The 7,763-nt window shown below is 40.5% G+C and overlaps 1 long non-coding RNA gene across 1 annotated transcript; it reads right to left on the reverse strand.

The window, feature by feature from the left end:
- Positions 1-240: 240 nt before the first annotated feature.
- Positions 241-7,529, reverse strand: LOC142407427 (uncharacterized). Its single transcript, XR_012774940.1, has 3 exons — positions 3,642-7,529; positions 2,357-2,519; positions 241-1,679 (listed from the first exon to the last, which is right to left on the reverse strand). It is a non-coding gene; the product is annotated as an uncharacterized LOC142407427 (long non-coding RNA).
- Between the last annotated feature and the right edge of the window lie 234 nt (positions 7,530-7,763).

Consider the following 7,763-nt stretch of genomic DNA (forward strand, 5'->3'; position numbering starts at 1 on the left):
TGAAATATCTCCCTGTAAGCTAGTAATTAGATTGCTATCAGAGATTGACTTGGAAATGGTGGTCAGAGAAGTCAACCTACTGGCAGCCAACATCAAAACCAAAAATCCCTGACCTTGACTGTTCTTAATACAAAAGGCCTTTTCCTGCTGTTTTTGAAAGAACGAACGAACAAGAGCCAGCAAATGATATAGCAGACACTTTCTTCTGAAAAGATAAAGCAAATTTGTTTTATTTCTGTATACAATCTGCTGCCCAAGCACAAAGACAGGAAGCAATATTGGGAAAGTCTTTAAAATATGATTTGTGCTGGATAGAGTCTCTTCCTTCTCCTTTATATCACTTGGAACAAATAGTGAGCCAAGAATTTCCTGAACTTTTGCAATTTGCTTGGAAAATGTGTTCTCCCTTCCTTGCTACCACGTTGTGAAGAAAGCATTTATTTCTAGTAGCAGGTTTTAAATTTCACTTAAAATAAAACTGCATCTTACACACGCTGCTCTGTCTCTCCTCCCGCCATCCCGGCTTGCCTTGTAATGGGACTGAACAGGTGCTGTGCCACAGCTCCCTGTTCAAGCTGCACACAGATCATCTGCCCCATTTTAGAGCACGGCAGGCATCCCTTCTTGGGTAACCAACGCTGTGCCATGCAAACGGAGGGAACAGTCACTAATAAAGAAGTCCTTTGCTCAGTTTTAGAAATATGAGCAAGCCAGATGTATCCAGTAAGTCTCCACCAGACAGATTTGTGAAGTGTCCCAAATGAGCTGCCCACAGGAGATCTAAGGCTCACGGGACTGATATTTTTATGCAAATGAACTAGGGGAATTGTTCAAAAGCAATATGGCCAACGCAAGTAGGTTTCCCATCTGTGTAAGGCAATAGCATAGCACCTCTTTTGTCACTTCGATGAGCATTTATTCCCCATTCAGGACCAAATGTGTAAAACAGGTTCCCTCGATAGGCTGGACGGGCAGCGTTTTACCCCAGTGGCCCCACAAGCTGTTGTTTGGGCTACGGCACCTGGACAACATCCCCCTCAGGGAGGGCAAGGCAGCCTGCAGTGTCTTCTGCAGAGAGGTGGGCAGCCAGCACGACCCCTCTCTGCAAGGCTTTGGAGAAGGAAAACACAGCCGAGTAGCCAGAAGCTGCAGGGCGTAGGGCACCGAGCAGCTCGGGGAGCGGAGCGAAAGGCTCCAGGAGGGGCTTGTGCCCTGGAGAGGCGAGCGCTCAGTCTTGGCAGTACATTTGTCTGGGAGGAGAGGCTAATGTTGCCCTCTGATAAACTGGATCAGGGAAAAATTCACTGCGTTAGCCTTCAGGCTCAGTTCCTCACCTGATGAAAGCAGGACTGGCTTTCATTGTCCCGCTGGAGCGGAGCAGCAGCTGAGGACGTGGCCCCCAGCGCTTTCTGCCCTCCTGCGGGCTCTCCGCTGGCAGCGATGCTGTCAGACCCTCGCTGCGGGCAGGTGCACGCTGAGGGCCAGATTGCAGCTTGCCCAAACACAGCTACCCCGGAGAGTGTGGTCCTTTCCAGCCCCCACCTCCCCCTTGCCATCCCGCGCGGCTGTCATATGGATGCTTTTCTTTGCCAGCTGGTCTGGAGCGACCCAAACTGCTACTGTGGCACAGCTCTGGCATGGCAGGAAGGAGAAAGGAGATTGGATCTGGTATTTCCTTGCTGCTGTTGGGAAAACACAGAGGAATTAGAAAGAGAAAATGCAAACAGCGCTGCATTCGGAGTGACATGTAGCTCTTCCCTTCCAGGAGAAAGGGGTAAGGTGGAAACACGCTGCAGCTCTCAGAATTGCCTGTCAAACCATGTAGCAGCCCTGGCTGAGAGCTGGTCAACCAGCTCCTAAATCTGATGGTCAGAGGGAAAAGAGAGTTCAAATGATGCATCCCATTCACCAAAACAATGATAAAAGGAGGCTGCCATGCGAAGATACATTTCCTCTGCATTGGAGTATCTTTAAATATCATGACAGCAAAGACTAAAGATAATAATAGTTCTCACTTTGTTTCAGATATGGTAAACTAAAAGCAGCTTTCTTTAGCTTTGCATTTCATTAAAGGCCACTGCGAATTATGAATCTCTCTTCTGAACTACTCAGCTATTTCCATGCAGTGTCACTGTCTGGACAACCCTCCCAACGCATCAACAGCTAATGAGCAATGACAATAACTTATGAAGCACAATTCAAGGAAACAAAAAACAAAAATGGAAGGATGTGAATTCCATGGAGCACACAAAGAAAAATGGGTGGGATGCTCGTTTCCTCAAATTGTGTATCAACTCCGTAAGTTAGTTACAAATTATCCCCCATTAAAGGATGAGGGTACCGTCTTACATCCCACCTTTGTGTTCTTTTTCCAGCGCTCCATTGTGGAACCAGATCTCTGCTGCTTCTGTTTGAAGAACTGTAATTTTTTACATGTTTTTGAAACATAAAGTATGGTTGTTGAAATGATTCAGCGCTGGTCTTGCAGCACAGAAAATCAACAGATGACTTCAAAATATCTGAAAAAAAGAAATCACAATGCAGACTTGCACTAACTTATGCTCAAATGATGGTGCTTAGACTATATTCAGCAAGACAACAAATTAAGGATGAATTACAGCGTCTTGAAAACAAAACAGATTTTTCATACAAAATCTTGCAGCTGCTTTCAGTCAGGATGTCTGCATTTCTGAATGAGATATTTTTAATATATATTTTTAAAAGTTCTGGTTTTAGTTTCCTGTTACTTCAATGTCTCTTTTTTCCCTAAAAAAACCCCAACCAAACCACTTTCCTCTCTCATTTTTTTGTAACTTAAGAAATGCATTTTTAATCCAGTTGTTTAGTTTCTACATTATCATTGATGTCTTCTGCTTTCAATAAGATACACACAGTAGCTAAAAATGCTGCTGCACTGATATACTGTAGGCAGTACACAGTGTACTAAATGTGTGTTTGTTTTTAATGCTTAGCAGTTCTCAGTCATTAGGCTAACAGAACTCTTTTTTTTTTTTTTCATTTTATTTAGGAAAAAAAGGAAAATCCTAAATCCATTTTAAGAAAATAGTTTCTCCTCTGGTATCAGAAGGTTTGAAACATTGGTAAGATGCAGGTTTTCCAGGACACAATGAGAAGAGACTCCATGTAAAAATACTTATTTACAGACCCAGTTTGTACATCTTTTGTTTCACAAATATGGACTTGCAAGACAAAACAAATGAGTTCATTATATCTGTAGGGTGGCATTTTCTAAGAAAATACTTACGTGTTTAGGAGACACTAGATTTCTGTTACTGTAGGATAGATTAATGAAATACCACCTCGCCATTACAGCAAAGAACTTATTTGTTTATTTTATCACATGAAATACACACTCTCTAGACGAGGAAGAGTTGCAAATAGATATAACTAGCATAGGTTTGTGTTGAAAGACAAAATAGCAAACATATAGTATGGTATTTTGAGACAAAGCGAAATAAATGAAATAATTTTTTTCCATTGTTAGAATTTCACAAAATAGATGCAAATTCAGAGTTAATCAAATCTAGAAACAAATGAAACTGAAAGACAATGCTCTGTACCAAAGAAAATTTAGTTTGACAATGTTAAATAGGTAGCTGGGATCTGCCGGGAATACATACCTTGGCTTCATCTGATTGACCTCACGTCATTGCTGTGGCACATAACTATACCTGACAAGTCATTGATTTGGCAGTATGTAAAGTGGATCCTTAAGGAAATAGCTTGGCAGAGAGCAGCTTCCCATGTTTTTCACATTCCCACAGCAAAAATTCAAGTCCCTATTGTAGCATTCATCACATAGAGAGAGGAAAGAAAAACAATGCTCTTACAAAAGGCTTTATAAATAAAAAAGATGGTTAGCAACAGCCTCACGTCAATTAACAGATTTGAAGGCTCAGATCACAAAAATGACAGAATAATATTGATTTCAAATTTCAGAATGAAAAATGCAATACATTTGTTTTTCTCTTTTCAGCCCAGCTTTCACCCAACAACTCCAATAACCTTAACACTTTTCATGCTTGGTCCTGCTTGATAATTTTGCCAGAAGTATGCAGCACACACACGTGCACAATAACAAAACAAAATTAGAATGCTGTTTATTCTGCTGCCACAAAAGCAATTTTACTCTACTTTGTGCCACCAAATGTACCACAATGTTTTCATCACCAAGTTAAAGAGAGTATGCCTAATGGCTTATACAGTCCTACTGCACAAGAACCCTATTCAAACATTTGCTCAAGTCATGCATGGTTTTAGTCACATGCATAATAGCCTACAGACAAAAGGCACAAGAGACAAGGAGGGCTTTATGTATCAAACTGAAAGTAGTATTTCCCTGTGCTAATACTATGTAAACAACAGAGAGCTGCAGGATATCATATTAACATGATTTTTGTGAAAGAGAAAGAATGATTAATCGATACCTAAAAACTGTACCTGTGTCTGGAGAGAACACACACATAAACAAAAATGATAATGAGAGACAAAACATCAGTTTAGATGCCAACATGAAAAATAACCAAAACCAATGTTTTTTACATGTTTACAATAAAGTAAATTATATTACTCTAACATAGATTAATCGAAAAGCTTTTTGTCAGGATATGAGAGCGCCACCTTTTTAGTTTTTTATTAGATAGATGGACATGTTCACAATTTCAGGAAGAGATATAAATAGGTAAAACATCGCTATGTATTGAAAGAACAGTGTTGACTGATCGCATACCTCAGTGCTCAATGCCTGCATAAAGCCTTATGCATTAATGTGGGGCAACTGCTCTGGAGTCAACACAACCCATAAGGTGTCACCCCAAGAGAAAAGAGTAGGGAGAGGGAAATTGTTAGGCAAAATCATTAGTTGATGTAAACTGACAGGACACACACACCCCCATTCACAGCAGCCGAAGCTGCACTTCACAGTAGCAAACAAAGATGACTACAAAACTACGAGTGAAGACAGAGTAATCTGACCATATTCATGAACTGGACATGTAACTCTCCTATGAATCTAGAGGGCAGGTCGCAGCCAACAGGGTTGTCTCAGATCAGATGCCTGCTCAGTAACACAGGTCTGGTTTCAGGATAAACTACGCCATTTTCCAAGCAAAAAGCAAAGAACCCATAGGTGATGCACTCCTATGGATCAAGTTCTTGCTTCCAGCACGAAGACAATATAAGGTACTTCTTCTACATGGTTCAATTATTCAGAAGTGCCAATAAAATTAAATGCTTAGAAAAGCCCAGTCTTTGAATCTTGCTGATACAAAATGTTGCCTTAGAATATGCACAAAACATATAAATAAAATACACCTATAGCATTTCCATCTATAGATCTGAAGCACAGTATGAATCAGATCAGTACCAGTATTCTCATTTTCAAAGAGGACAGCATCAGGAAAGTGGAAGTGAACTGGCCCCAGTCCCTCAGCAATCTGAAAATGAGCCAAATGCTTTGTAGACCAAAACTTTCTGAGTCCAAGTATCATATCTACAAGCATGTGTCATCTCCCTCAACACCAGACTGGCACCCCAGCTGGCAAAGACCCCTCTGTGGCAAAGAGCTGTGTAATTCTACAAAGCAGTGCAAAATGGAAGTTCATTCCACACTGGAAAAAATGTTAATTTATAGAAATGGAAACTTTCATGGGAATGGCTTACTTTTGATAAAATGTTCAGAAAGAAATGGTTTATCAGGTCCAGAATAAAATTTTGATTCAAAATGAGTGAGAGAGGTCCCTAAAATAGCTTCATATTTTGAATCCCCATGTACAGTGTGAGTATTTCCCAATTAATATTTCATACTCCGGCAGTTTTCACACAGCCCTAGAAGACAGACTGGTAGCAGGAGGTTAATGGAAGAAGGGCTTCAGCGTGAGCCTTCTGCCTCCCATTGAATGCCTCATCACTAGGCTATTAACCGTTCTGGCATATTTATATCTGCTGTGCGTGTGGCCCCCAGCTTCAGTGTCAGGAGGCCTGAATTTCTGAGGTGATACTTTTCAAATATTCTTCCAAGTGTTAATGCTGGATGGTCTTGACTTATTCATTGCATGGAAATAAAAGGTCAACAAAATCCTCCTCCCCAAAAAAAAAACCCAAATAACCAACAAAATACACAAAAAAGCCATATGCCCTCGCTGGGTAGGAGACTACAGGATGATGCATCCTTAGGAGGAAGCAGAGGTGCTGATCTGACAGTTAGATACCAGCACTGCCCTTTGCAGAGTGTTTTGCAGGATAGCTATCTGGCTGCTGCACACACAGAGACACCCTCTTCTAAGGGAACATAACTATTCCTACACAGTGCATTTTTTGCTTCCCATATCTTTTACGTATTGCTACAAAACCTGAGCCTTGTTAAGAGATTATCTCTATTTACCACTACATGTACCATGCTTTATGGTCAACATATTTTTCAGACTGTCCATCTGCGTGCACTAACGTTGCTAAAATTAAACAAAAAACTTAACATATGTGAAGTGGCCGTACCTACAGAGTAACTATATCCTCAGGAATTTAAAATATTAGAATAGAATCAGCAATATTACCTTTATGATACCCCTCACAGCCTGCACTGTGTCACAGCTCAGTCAGTGCAGTTGTGGGTTTAAACTCACAGCAGAGCCACGCAGAAAGCCTGGCAGCCCCCTGAGCCTGCCCTGCCCATCGTGTTATTTTCCTTTTTCCTATCTCCAATTGGGAACCGTTGATCAGCAGTGCCCTGGCCACCTGATGTCAGAAACAGACACAAAGCAAAGGAGGAAACTTTGCCAGGACTCCAGATTTCTGCTCTTTCCTCCTGTGCCGGTTTGAGCAAGGGTTATATCGTGTGGACCCGAGTACCAACTCACTTATCAGGACTGACCCTTGGATGAGCCTCATACCACCGTTTGCAGGATGTAAGCTTATATATAGTGTTTGAACAAGGCAAATGGAAGCATGCTAAAACTTGAAACGAAGGGTTTGACCTTGGCTTAACATTTGTGACAACATATTCAGATACAAGATAACAGGCAGCTCCTTTATTTACCTTCATACAAGGCGTGCAGGTATATTAACCTCAAGATTGCTCTTCTAGCACTGACAGAAACAAGTAACTTCCTAATAAGTGAAATTTCCCATTAGCTTTTAAGACTAAGCTCTGTGGAGTGAAATTACAGCCTCTCTGAAAGTCAGCAATGAAACTATCATAAGCTTTACTGAACTGATCTTCAGGTTATAAGAACTATGAAGTACATGAACAAGTAGTTTTTCATTTTCTTTAGGAATTTAGAGAAAATCAAGAGAACACAGGTGAAATTACAACTGAAGTTTTGTTATTGAGATTTTTTTCCCCTTTGTTTGCAAAAGAAAAAATAAACCACTTAAAAACCTCTTTCAGAGATAGCAAAAGCTTTGCAAATTTGGATTAAACTGAGTGAATGAATTTGACAGGCTGAAATGAGGAAAAAAATCAGAAACATAGAAACCTTTGCTTTCCACGTTTGCTAGTCAAACCATGTAGGTTTCTGATTTTAGGATGTTTTCATTCAGAAAGCTGCTAAAGCTTTTTACAAGCAGCAAGAATTTTAGTGGATTTTGCTTTTGAGAAATTTGAACACTTTTTTCCACTGTGTGGTTTGACTCCTAAATATATAATTTCCATAACATTGATTCTTTACATTATTTATTATGACATAACACTTGTGTAACCCTGAGAAACCAGCAAATTCATGTTTACCGTGAACCTAATGCAGGAG

This window comes from Mycteria americana, chromosome 1, assembly GCF_035582795.1.
Source record: "Mycteria americana isolate JAX WOST 10 ecotype Jacksonville Zoo and Gardens chromosome 1, USCA_MyAme_1.0, whole genome shotgun sequence".
Taxonomy (NCBI): domain Eukaryota; kingdom Metazoa; phylum Chordata; class Aves; order Ciconiiformes; family Ciconiidae; genus Mycteria; species Mycteria americana.